This window comes from Mastacembelus armatus, chromosome 11 (genome assembly GCF_900324485.2).
Source record: "Mastacembelus armatus chromosome 11, fMasArm1.2, whole genome shotgun sequence".
Lineage (NCBI taxonomy): Eukaryota > Metazoa > Chordata > Actinopteri > Synbranchiformes > Mastacembelidae > Mastacembelus > Mastacembelus armatus.
The window spans coordinates 2,496,625-2,511,118 of record NC_046643.1 but is presented as its reverse complement, the minus strand read 5'-3'; positions in this window follow the sequence as shown (position 1 = coordinate 2,511,118).

Below are 14,494 nucleotides of genomic sequence, written 5' to 3'. Positions count from 1 at the left end.
AATTTCCCCAGTACAAAACTAATCATAAAATAAAAATATATTTCACTGAATTATTCTCCACTGCTTTGGATAAATTGAAAAGTGCTGCCCTGTTTGACACAAGATTTGCTCTAGATAATAATGGTCCCAAGTCAATGACTCAGAATGTTTCATGGTGACCCCTTGTGTCAGTTCTTCCACCAATCGGTGAATTGGTCACTTTGTGAACAATTCAAATGGCATTATAGTTTTAAACCACCACAAATACTCTTTGAGCAGCTTTAGCAACAGCAACAGAAATGTCTGGAAAAACTCAGAGTGTCTGGTTGTACTTTTGAAAAATAGCCTATAATCAAGTTTGGATTCTGACCAAAACCTGCATTTTTTCTTTTGTGGCTAAATTGGTCTCTAAGCTGAGAGTTTGGTTCCATGAACAATGCTGTGACCTTCTGATAGAGTTGGTCCCCTGGGCGCCATCTAGATAATGCATACTCACTTGTGGGCGGGCGGCTGATGTGAAAGGAATATTGATAACTTACTGTCTGAGATAAGGAGTGGTCAGGGCTGGTATCTTTTTTTCTGGAATGTGACTTCAAGATGCATGGTATTTTTAGATGGTAAGTGATGAAAATATGATTACAAAAATCTGAATAGCTGAATAGAGTTCATGTTGTTCAAATGAGCTAATCACAATCCATAAAACAATGAATGATCTGCTTCTCTGGCCTGACTCGCACTGCAGGTTTAAGAGGGAATGTATTGAACAGTGGCATAAGGTTTCTGCTCACTTATGTGGACGTTTTCACCTGTACACCACAGCTCTAAACATGAGGAATAAACAAAAAAAATTAAATTAGTTGAAATTGTTGTGGGATATTGTCTCTTGCAGGTGACCCAAAGAGTGGTTTCTGACTGAGCTACTTTTTAAAAAGTCCAATTATGTTGGCAAATTTGGCACACTTTTAAATCCAACACTTGTCTGAGTGTGGGTCACAGTGGCAGCAGACTTGGTAGAGCAAGCCCAGCATTCTCCCCACTATCATCCTTGAGTGCTTTCTTGGGTATCCAGGGGCTTTCCAGGCCAGATAATATATAATCCATCCAGTCTGTTCTGGGTCATGTCCGGGGTCTTCTCTCTGATGGAGGAAATCAGTGGAAAGTATGGCAGCCAGTCTAAATCTGTCCTTTGTTGACTTTAGTTTGTATGGATTTCAAAACCCCTGTCCTTAACAGAAAAAAAAAATTCTTGTGTGAAAATGTGGGAAACAGAAAAGAGACACTGGGTCGACCATGTTTAAGTTTATAATACATAATAATATACTTGAAAACTAATCCAGACAGATCAGTGGTGCAGATAGCCTGCAAGTTCTTTTTAATCACCCTAGAGTAAGTCTTATGTAAGAATTCTTGTTCATGGTGTTGTGTGGATAAGAGGCATATCTTAAAAGGTTTGCACTCCTTGCCCTGGAAGTTATATCTGTGCAGAATTCATCAAAGGAAAAGTTAGATGGCTTGTGGCAACTCAGGGCCACAGAGTATTACCCATTGCCCACAGGTATATGCTGCTGTATATGTGTGTGCTAACAACTGAATGACAGGCTTGCTGATCTTTAGCTGCCAGAACTAATTCTAGAGATGTGGATATGTCTGTATATATGGATATGTACATTATATATGCCCCTACATATTAAAAAAAATCTAAGTTCCTCTTTTGAACAGATTCTTCCTCCAGATTTAGGTTCACAACTGCACTAGCCACACTTTAGAATTGTCCCCCAAACACCCACAAAACTCCCACAAGTCACTTTTGTTAGGAGAGTGAAGTGATGCAAAGTCAAGTGGCAGTGGACATCAAGCATTCAGGAACACCAGGAGTGGGGTGTGCTTCTAGTGTGAGAGGCGTTTGAACAAATCAGTGAACAATTGTCATCTGTACTTCACACTGTCAACTTCAGTTAGCAATTGTTACCCACTAAATGTCAAGTACACCCGTGCAGGAGGAGGATGACTGCAGCCATGGGGGAATTCAATCATGTAGGTCCTACTAGAGTGGGAAAAAGTAACTGCAGTATCATTATTATTATTTGCTTCTTTTACAAGGAACAGACATGAACACATAAGTGACAGAACACAAAATACAGTTTTAGGTTTGAATAGAATGTTTTCTCATTCTCCAAAAATGAGTCACAGAAAGTCACATCAACAGGAATCCAGTTTGCATCGCTCATCTGCCCTTCCATGATGCACTGAAACTCAGAGCCCCTGTGGATAAAAGAATGCATTGACTATTGAAAGCTGATTAAGGGTGACACCTTTCAGCAGCACTAAAGGCTCAGTTTAGAAGAATTTTAATCAAGCTGGTCCATATATATATCAGGCCTGATTGTGGCTCTGCAGGGCACTCTCACTGCCACTCATTTCCTCCATGAACCAGTTCTCACCTTTCCCTGGTCCTCCCTGTTTCTCTTCAAGTGTGCTGACACAAGACCAGAGAGATGCTTCTGGGTTTATCCATTGATCTCTGCAGCTATTGTACATGCAACACAGAGCCTGTACCTTAATAAATCTTTATATGGCTATCTTTCCATTTCCTTGGATTAAATGAGATTTGTAAAACCAGTGCTTGGTAAGTATAAAGCTGAGCAATATATTGATCTCACAGGTTATACTGGTGCACACATTTTATTGTTTTATTGTTGTGAATTGCCTATTGCAATCTAGCATTTCCTGCACCCTGGCTTTAACAAACAGTAGAGTTGGTGGCAATAAACTATCCATTCCACCAATATGAAGTGTGTACCAGTTCACTAAATTTTGCCTTTTTGAAAGGTTATACCATTATTTCTCAGCTGAAACTGTAATAATAACACACAATTAAGACATTATTGTCTTAATCAAAACTAAGTGCTTCCAATAGACTACAGGTGTAGCACAAACTAAAACAGAAGTTTATTAGGTACACCAAGCTAAAACTATATGATCATTTTATAAACTGTAGTTTTTGCTGTTGATGAACTGTGGTGCATTACAGAATGGTGTCTCTGGGTGTCAGAGGGGCTAGGGGCTGAATATCAGACACACCCCTCTGTATAATGCAACACGAGCTGCAAATTCCAAAATGATCAGACAGTTGAAAAATGTGGGAAAGTTGCAGCATACTAGTTGTCCTCTCAGATCTCTTCACATTTCTGATAGACAGGAAGCAGCAGGCAAAGCTGTAGAAACATACAGCCAACACCTGCACAGCACTTGCACACATCAGGAATGTGTGCTTTCTCGATGCTCATCTGCATGTACATTAATGCTGGCAGCTGGGGAACCCCTCAGTCAGAATTTTCTGAGGTGGTATAGTCTGCATACTGAGAGGAGAACAGAGAACAGCTGTGCTCCTTGGTGTAGATGCAGTGAATAGAATATGCTCCAGTGTGTGGAGGAAGCCTTTGGAGTCTGCCATTTCTATCATTTATTTATGGAGAACCATTGTGTTAAATATTTAATAAAAATGAATCAATTATATGAATAAATACCAGATAAAACCATAAACTATGAAATGGTTTAATCATTTTTTTAATTACATTTTTGGTTGGAATTTCAAAATGCCCTTCTCTCCCAGTTATGTTCTTTTTTCACCATGAACCTTTTATTTTATTATGACATTTTCACATCTTAAAAATTACCGAAATACTTTGCGATATTATAATTATTGTTGCTGCTGTTGCTGCAGTACATTTTTGCCAACATGACAAAACATTTGGGCAGAAAAAAAAGACTAGTTGGTAAGTGATGGATTTTAAAAAATTGGTAAGACTATATTAACAATTTAAAAAGTAGAAAAGGCTATGATTTGATTATTTTGAAAAGCTTTCCAAGTGTTTGATATCATTCAAAGAAATACATCTTACATACATTCATCTGGGTATGAATAAAATCAAGAAGTTGATGTGTTTTCTTGGAAAACAAACATCATAGCCTAATTCTTAACATTATACAGCAAAGGAACAAATGTGACTCAGAGTCTTGTGTATTCCCAACCAGTCTGAATGACTGCAGCCCTGAGTGAAGTCACGCTGTAGTTTCTACGAGCAGTGACGAAGACGGGAATGCAGAGACGCTCCTCCGACACGATTGCCATTACAGAATAGAGAGCAAGCAGGAGGGTGGGGTCCACAAGAATCCTGCCGTCAGAATGTCTGTGGCGTCAGCAGTGTTCTGGTAACAGTATTTGACAACCACTGTTTTGCACATATGCTTTTCTGTATTCTTAAATAAAGACAAGGGATGCTGTTGAAGCCAGTCAGGTATCAAGATCAATGACTCATCCTCTTGGCAGTAATAGTAAAACTGAGATGTAGAGGGGCTGGGCAAAATGACACTATTATATCATCAAAAAAAAATCCATGAAATAAATAATGTTTCTAATGTTGATTTTCTGTCGACAGTGTCTCCAAATAAGAATAAATGTCAATGAAAGTTTTATAAGTTTGGAAAAAGAATACAGGCACAGTGGCCTTTAAGGTATAAGCAGACTCAAGATGCCAACATGCTCACTGACTATGCTCACATGCTGGTGTCTAACAGGTACAATGTTTACCATGTTAGCTTTTTCTCAGTAAAAGACACAAAGTAAAGCTGGGGCTGATTCAATGATGGCACTAGATGAAAAGTTACAGGCTCACAATACAGTCCATCCTGAGGGAACTGTGACTATATATGTATATGTACATACACACACACACACACACACACACACACACACACACACACACACACACACACACACACACATATGTAAAATATATAGATAGATAGATAGATAGATAGATAGATAGATAGATAGATAGATAGATAGACAGATAGATAGATAGAGAAATATATATCAATATCTTGGACATTTTCTGTAAAAATTAGGCACTGGGACCCCTTTTCTGGTTTTACATGTATGAGCATAATATTTTAAAATGTAAAAATGTTTTCTTAGTGCCAATAAGAGCAATATGTGATTAATTAAGAACAAATTGCAAATCATTCCGCTAGTCTTAATTAGAATTACACAAATTATGCGCATCTAAAATTTGTTTATTACCTCCTGCCCTTGGTCTTCAAGGACATCCACCCACCCATCACTAGTTAGGTGGTCACTAGAATAGGTACTACAACAGCTTGTCCTTTTCCTAATATGCAAACAGGACAAGGTTCCCCTCTGGAGTATTTTGCCTCAGATGGTGAAGTCAATACCTGATTAAAAATTCCATCTCTGACACCAGAATTATTCGATCTTCAAGTTTTTCTGTCAAGGTCTTGTGCTCACATTCAGTTTGCTAAAGGTCACAGGATGACTGTAACTTACAGAGATGACATTCCACATGCTGTTGTACCCAACCTCTGTTTATATGAGTCACTTTTAACTGAACAGTTTGCATGTTTATGTGAACATGTTGGTTTTATGGTCAGTGTCAGTTTTAAACTCAGATGCCTCTTGATGCTCATTTTGTTCCTTAGCACTGAATAACATACTATAAGGTTTCTGTAAGAAAATAACTAACACTTGCTAGGTAGACTAAGACACAAGGGACTACTACTCGGTTACATTTGTGATATTTATTATGTGGAGCTTTTGCTTGTACAGCTTGACCTTTAGATTATCACAAGAAATTCAGCCATCTTGTCTTAATTCAACATTAAGGGTTTTTATACATTGTGGGTCTTCTATAAATGGATAACCAAAGGTACATTTTAATTCACATGTAAGACTGAGATATTATAAAATCATGATGTGTGTTTTTAGGCAGATGGAAACATCACATCTCACTGGAGTGACAAGTTGGTAACAATCATGAAACTAATACATGAAATTAACATAAATGCATTGTTTTTGGTTTCTGCCCTCTGAGGTTTGACTCACTCTTTTAATTACAGCTCTAACTCTACAATGGCCTAATTGCACCCATATGGAGAATTAGTGCCACCTGCTTAGTTTAATGTGCCCAAAAGTAGTGGATGGAAATGTGCATTAATTCATCTTTTCGTTTGCTGGTTCTCTGCAAATTTGAACAAAATCTGCTCTACATTTGGATGGAATCCTGGTCAGTCAGCTATGGGCCAAGTGGTCCAGTCTGAGTAACACAGTTGTGATTTTCAAACCTCAGACACCAAAACATGGGAGCAAATAGTCAGCATTCATGTCATAAAGTGGTGCATTAGGGATGACTGCTTGCATATACAGATTGTGTGTACACATTTATAATTTTTTAATTTTATAGTTACCGTTTGTTTGTAAGATGACCTCAATGATTCAGCTCTCTGTTAGACAGTGTCCATCGGAAATGGGTTTTCCAAGGGTAAACTGATAGTTATGGGTGAGTGGAGTAAACAGTGGAGGCCCCAGACATATAGTCTGATCTGCTGTTAGCTGCTGGGGTATTTCCTCCTAAATGTTGACAGAGAAAAGTTCATTTCCTGGTTGAATGATGATTTGGAGAGGATGCTCAGCTATAACCTTCCTGAGTTTATAGTTTAGTTTAGAAACTGCAAAATATTTTACAAGGGAGATAAAGTAAAGGGGGTGTGTGGGGTGAGGGGTGAAGTAGACCTATGACTATGAGGACTTCTATTACCCATAAAAGTTTATCACTTAACAACGGAAATTACTATCCTTGTTCAATTATGTATTTATCATTTGATGGCTCATTATAATAGCCATTAGAGCTTAGGTTAACCATCCGTGGATACTAAACCCTCATCTGGCGTATGTGATGTTTTGTTCCATTTACTCTAACAAGGCAAACAAACCTACCTGTTTTGGTACAAATCTTGATGTCCATTACAAGGCTTTATATTTTGAAAATCACTTCTGCATGCATAAGCAGATTATGCATCTCAAAATATGAAATTCATAATCAGAATCTGCTCCTAACTCTTTTAAACATGCAGGATCAATGTTATTGCCTGCACTACATTAATCAGGATGAATGATCATGATCACCATGAGCTGACACTAAAAGCTGCTAGCACATGGTCTTTTCTTTTTTAATAAATAAATTTACAATACATTTACTAACTGAGTCATATAAGTGGTGTCAGGAAAAGAATTTACAGTGTCAAGTAAAGTGCTTCTGTTTTCATTCAGTAAACCAGTAAGCTGAGATTCAGCACAGGCAATAGTGGCCTCTAACTGATTGGATGTAAATGTTCACTGTGGAAAATAACAAAAGAGAATCAGATATAAGTACTTGACAGCCAATGAAATGGTACCCACCGGAAATGTTATTGATCTTGTGACATTTAGGAGGCAAATCTAAAGCAGTCACATCACATGAATATTCATGATATCAGCAGGTCATTGTCCTCTATGGCCTCTTCTGGTTCACTAATGAAAGGCTTTGGTGTCTCTGATGGATTGCTGATATAATAATAAGCTTTTGTGTGCTATGTGTTCTCGACAGACTGGGACATTAAAAGTGTCTTTTAAAACCTTACAGAATTTCCACACTGTGTTTATGCATACATATAGAATTACCAGCAAAGTATCTGTACAGTTAAATTTAATTTCTTACAATCTCAACTTGACTTACACAAAGCTGTAATACACTGACTGAAATAAGGATTATAGATTTAAAACATATTTAGTACTTCTTCGAAAATAGGTAAAATGCACAATATCAGTTTATAATGTTTTTCCATATTTTTTGCACAAACTGCAAGTAAACTATCGATTTATCAGATTACCTAAAACAGGTAGTCCCACAGACTTGCTAATCATATTACTGACCACTGTGTATTCACTTATGTGTATGTCATGCTGGTGTGGTTTACATGTGACTGACTGTGTAAATTGAAACTGCTGAGTTGATATAAAAATTTGTCATTTCCTTTGTCCGGGGTCAATCTGTATTGACCCGTTCTCCAGATGTATGTTCTGCTGTGACTCTGCTGCTGTTGCCATCCTATAACCTGAGTTTTGCTATAACCTGAGTACTTTTTGCCACAACAGATTTGGTGCCAGAAGTGGGATGGACACACGCTCTGGACTCAGAAGGATTGAGAGTAAGAGTGCGCTTTCATCAGGAGCCCGGCTGCCAACCCTGCAAATAAAAGTACGGACTGATTGTACAACGGCGAAGCGGCAGAGACACAGACAGATCTGTAACGTTATGGTAAGAGAGAGCACTAACTCACTAAGTGGTTAAAGTAGTTGGTGAGACGTCGTCTTAGTAGAGACCATTGTGTTATTGATTACTGTTGTATGCAGCACAGTGAAATAGTCTGAGTCACACGAGGAAAGATAACACCAGAGAGCGGGTACTAAGAGAGAAGCAAATGCCTGGCCAGGGTCTGGTCTACCAACTGAATTGTCACCGTTATGTGAAGAAATTAGAAAAAAGTACAATGGAAGTTGTAAACAACTAACTGTATGATCAGAGCTGGGGTTTCCTGTAGAAGGTAGTCTGAGTAGTCGACAGAAGCGTTGTTAAAAGATTAACTTGAAAAGAAGGAAAAGAGAGAGTCCAGAGAAACACAAGTCTTTGTCCAAAAGAGATTAAAAAAAACACCAAGTCTTCCAAAGCTAACTGAGAAGTCATGTGAGGGACAGCAGTGAGTTGAAATATGAAGGACAGGGGTATGTTGAAGTATGACAGGCAGTGGAAGGTAGAAAATAAGGAAGTGGAAGTGATACACATGTCTATTGGACAAAGACTGCTGTTGTTGCCTCTGTTCTGCTCTCCCCTACCCAGAAAGAAACACTGGCAAAACCTGCTGACTGGAGTTGGTAAGACATGAGCCACTGGTTGCAGAGCTTGCTGTTCCTCGAGGACTTTCAACCAACAACATTAGATCCTAGGACATAGCGAGAAGGGTGATGTACATTGTACACAATTTACATCAGTTGTACAAGTTTGTCGAACAGTTGAGCTCATTAATAGCCAGAGCACCACTAATGCTGCAGCCTTTGCCATCACAGAAACTAGTTTACCACTAGAACTCAAGCAGATTCCAAAATCTCTTTGGGCAGCCCACAAACATGATGTAGGTGCACTTTACACCTGGACCAGATGTCACCAAGATTACTCTGACATCATTTTGCAGGCAGTGGATCCCGAACTATTCGCTGCGTGAAGCTCCCTTGTCTGCTATGGTGCATAGTAAACAGCTCTCTGCACATGACAAAATTATGTGGACTCCTGAATTCAATTATTCAATTGAGAGAGAGAGAGAGAGAGGGAGGGAGAGAGCACAAACTAGGGGAGAGAGAGAGCACAAGGTTAGTAACATTCAATGGTGGAAGGAGAAAAGGCCTTTCTGGATTTAAAGGCAGCACTCACTGTAGCTCCCACACTGGGTCTGCCTAATCCTAACTTAACTTTCACTCAGTTTGTTGACCAGAAGGACAGTTACATGACTACTGTGTTATGCCAACCTCACGGCGGCAAACTACGACCTGTTACTTATTTCTCGTCAAAGCTGGATCCAGTAGCAACAGGGCTTCCTCTCTGTCTGAGAGCCGTTGCTGTAGCAGAGAAATCCGTTCTAGCATCACGTGATTTTGTTGGCTATTCTGATCTGACATTGATGGTTCCGCATGCTGTTGCACACATATTGCACACACAGAAAACTGGTTAAGATATCACACTATTTTGTAAACATCACTGTTAAAAGGTGTAATGTGTTAAACCCTGCAACTCTTCTTCCCACAGAAAATGATGTAGATGCTCATAACTGCACTGAGGTGTTGGAAACCATCTGTACTCCCAGACCTGATCTTGCAGACACACCAATCTTGAATTCAGAGATGGAGTTAATTGTTGATGGCTCTGCTTCCTGTGATGATAAAACAGAAAAAAATCAAGTAGGGTTTACAGTTGTCACAAAACATAATGTGATCTCTAGTGGCAAATTACCTTCTCATCTGTCCGCACAGGCTGCTGAACTCATTGTTCTTACTGAAGCCTGTAAATTGGCCAAAGATAAACAGTAAACATTTACACTGACTCACGTTATGCTTTTGGTGTTGTCCATGATTATGGTTGTCTCTGGAGACAGAGGGGTTTCCTCACATCAGCTGGAACACCTATTGCACATCATGCTCTTGCTGCAGCTGTTAGATGTCATCCTGTTGCCTCAGTTATGAAATGTGAAGCTCACACTAACTAAGATCCCATTTCTACGGAAAACTCAGCAGCAGACGCCTCTGCAAGAGCTGCAGCCGTGACGGGTCAGATGTTTCACCTCACTCAACTGTCTCTTTTACAGGAACTCAACCTACAGGCTGACTTGTCAACCATGCAGTCAATTGCAAGTATATCTGAAAAAAAATTGTGGAGAAACTCTGGCGCAAAATTACAAAAAGGAATATGGCTTGGCCCAGACAACAAACCTTGTTTGCCTAAAGCTTATTTCCATCTCTATGCAAAGCTTGCTCATGGTAAAGATCATGCATCCAAAGGAAGGATGTGTGCATATGTAATACCCACTGGTACACTTTTTTCAACATATGCAGCTGAGTACTGCAGAAGATGTATAATCTGTGCAGCACATAATGCCTCTGGTGCCATTAGAATGCCATTGCAAAGCCATCCCCCACCTGATGGCCCTTTTCAACATTGGATGATTGATTTCATTGAACTGTCAACACGCCAGCTTGACTATGGTCTGCATGTTCAGCAAGTTGGTAGAGGTTTTTCCTTCTTCCAAACAGGATGCATCCACAGAAGCAAAAGCCCTCATCAGAGACATCATTGTACGGTGGGGTATTCCAAAGAAGATCAGCAGTGACAATGGTCCTGGGTTTGCCAACAAAGTGTTGAAAGATTTGTCTGACTACTTTGGTTTTGATTTCAAATACCATTGCTCTTATCATCCACAGAGTGCAGGTGCAAAAGAACAACAGAATGACATACTCAAGAGCAAATTAACAAGGCAAGGCAAGTCAAATTTATTTGTATAGCACCATTCATACACTACGCAATTCAAAGTGCTTTACAAGGCATATAATTACATTAAAAGCATGGAAAAAGTATTTAAAAACAAAGACATTTAAAATAAAATAAATTTAAATCAAATCAAGTAAATTAAAATAAGATGTAAAAGCACATTAAGAAAACAAGGATGAACAATTATTTGAAGGCAGCAGTAAACAACAGTGTTTTCAGTCCTGATTTAAATGAGCTGACGGTTTGAGCAGACCTCAGGTGATCAGGAAGTTTGTTCCACAAGTGAGGAGCATAGTAACTGAATGCTGCTTCACTTTGTTTGGTTCTGGTTCTGGTAACACACAGTAGACCTGTCCCAGATGACCTGAGGGGTTTGGAAACCTCATAGGGAACTAATATATCTTGAATATATTTTGGTCCACAACCATTTAGTGCTTTATAAACTAGCAATAAGATTTTAAAATCTATCCTTTGACTAACGGGAAGCCAGTGTAGTAATTTGAGAACTGTGGTAATTTGAGAACCAGTCTCCTGGTGTTTGTAAGGACTCTGGCAGCAGCATTCTGGATTAGCTGCAGCTGCCTGATTGACTTTTTACTAAGACCTGTAAACAAGCCATTAGAATAATCTAACCTACTGAAAATAAATGCGTGAACAAGTTTTTCTGCATCTTGTTTAGACAGAAAACCTTTTATTCTAGCAATGTTTTTCAGGTGGTAATAGGAAGATTTAGTGATGGATTTTATGTGGTTGTTAAAATTCAGACCTAAGTCAATGATTACACCAAGGTTTCTGGCTTGATTTGTAACTTTCAATGACATGGAGTCAAGGTGAGCAATGATCTTTGACCTTTCATTTTTGGGGCCAAAAACAATCACTTCTGTCTGTATTGAGCTGGAGAAAATTCTGGCACATCCATTCTTTTGACTTGATTAATATACTGAGATGATACTGATATATAAAGTTGGGTGTCATCTGCATAGGTATGGTAGTCAATGTTGTAGTAATCCATAATCTGAGCAAGGGGCAGCATGTAGATATTGAATAAGACAGGTCCAAGAATAGACCCTTGATTGTAATGTGAGACAAAATAGTCTCTATCTTGTAAGTAAGATTTTAACCAATTTAACACTGTGCCAGTATCTCCCACCCATGTTTCTAGTCTATCCAGCAGCACATCATGATCAACTGTGTCAAATGCAGCACTGAGATCCAGTAGTACTAAAACAGAGGTTTTGGATTCATCATTATTCAAATGTAAATCATTTAAAATTTTAATAAGTGCAGTCTCAGTGCTGTGATGTGCGCGAAATCCAGACTGAAGTGCATTAAAAAGATTGTTTTGCACCATAAAACTGTGAATTTGTTGAAAAACTACTTTTTCAATTATTTTTTCCAAAAATGGAAGATTTGATATTGGCCTGTAGTTACTTACTGCTGAAGCATCTAGATTAGGCTTTTTAAGAAGAGGTTTTATAACAGCAGTTTTTAAGGCCTGGGGAAACTGCCCTGAATGAAGAGAACTATTGACAATCTGCAATACATCTGGAGCTAAGCTGTTAAAAACATTTTTTTAAAAAATTGTTGGTAAAATATCAAGGCAGCATGATGTAGATTTTAATTGTAGAAGCGTTTCTGCCAGAGCACTGTGATCAAGGAGATCAAAATGTTCTAGATTCACTGGAGAGGCACAGGTGATATTGTCATGTTCCTTGGACTGCAGCTAGATATAGTTTGTCTTATTGTTGATATTTTGTCTGTGAAAAAAGCTGCAAAATCGTTGCATGACTTTTTGGACAGCAGTTCAGAAGGAACAGAGGGTGCTGGGTTTGTGAGTCTGTCTACAACAGAAAACAATGTGTGGGCATTATTGCTGTTTCTATTGATAACCTCTGAGAAAAATGATTGCCTTGCTTTTTTAAATTTTTGGTTATCTCTTTGTACAAATCGAAATGAACCTGGAGTTTGGTTTTTCGCCACTTACGTTCTGCTTGTCTGCATATTCTTTTCTGAATTTTAACCACTGCGGCATTTCTCCATGGTGACTTTTTTCTTGCTGACCAGTGTTAATTTTGACAGCAGATTTTGTCTGTCAGTCATAGTCTTTTGACTAAAATGCAACTTTAGTTTTAGTCATATTTTAGTCATCTGCTTTGTTTTAGTTTTAGTCTAGTTTTAGTCGACTAACTAGCATAAGATTTTAGTCGACTAAATCTACTGTAGATTTAGTCGACTAAAATCTATTGGGTTTAATTTAAGTGTAATTTAGTAAAACTATTGTAATATAAAAAATATTCTAACTTAAAATTAAATGAAAAACAAGTTTCATTAAATATATATGGCATATGGCCTTTCCATAAAAAAACAAAAATTAGATATGCATCGTTTACAACCTGCATGACATTATTATGTCATTCTTTAAAGCAAAAGTGCAACTCCAAAATATTTAAAAGAAAAACTGTATTTAGCAGTAATGCCATTGCATCAAATGTGAAACTGACCCATATATCTTCTCTTTGTTTTCATCCAGCTGTTTCCATTTCATTATAGTTTAAGTCAGACACAAACCCAGTGTAGGCTATGAGATGCCGTGTACTCGCGCATCCCGCGTCACTAGGTGGATCAGTTACTTTTCAAATGTGCGTGTGCGTCTAAGAAGATTAATTCTGATTGGATCTTTTCTAAAAACATCCCTCACTCACATTTTCGTCTCGTTTTTATTAGTCAACGAAAATGTCAATATATTTTTGTTTAGTTTTCGTCGTCATCACTTAATTTTTATTTAGTTAACGTCTCGTTTTTGTCAGTGAAAACTTGTCGACGAAAATTATAACGAAAATACTTCGTCAACGAAATTAACACTGTTGCTGACAATACCTTGGTCTTAATTGGGGCAATGGAATCAATAACAGTCATAACTTTGGAGTTGGTGGCATGGTTGGTGATGGTGCAAAAGCCTGAATGAATAATGCACAGCTCTTCTCGTTAATATTCCGCTTTTTGACTACCTCTGTTTCACCTTTGCCATTTCAGTCAGTCAATCTGTATCGACCCGTTCTGCAGATGTATGTTCTGCTTGTGACTCTGCTGCTTTGGCCTATTAAACTTGACATCCTAAACTGGAGGTTTGCCTCCTAGTACTTTTTGCCTCGACACTTTATTCAATTCAATTCAATTCAATTTTATTTGTATAGCGCCAAATCACAATACAAATCATCTCAAGGCACTTTACAAAAACTAAAACTAAAAACCCAACAATTCCCTTATGAGCAAGCACTTGGCGACAGTGGAGAGGAAAAAACTCCCTTTAACGGAAGAAAAAACCTCCAGCAGAACCGGGCTCAGTTTGGGCGGCCATCTGCCTCGACCGGTTGGGGTGAGTGGATAGAGCAGAGAGAAAAGAACAGCAACAATAAACAACAAATAGACACTGCAGGTTGGTGGGACCAGTAACTGCACATCAGCGATATACAGCTCCAGGACCAGGGACACCTGCAGAAGGTACAGAGAGAATAGAGAGAGAGGGAGAGAGCACAAACTAGTGACATTCAATGGTGGAATATACATGAGGTGGGAGGAGAGAAGAG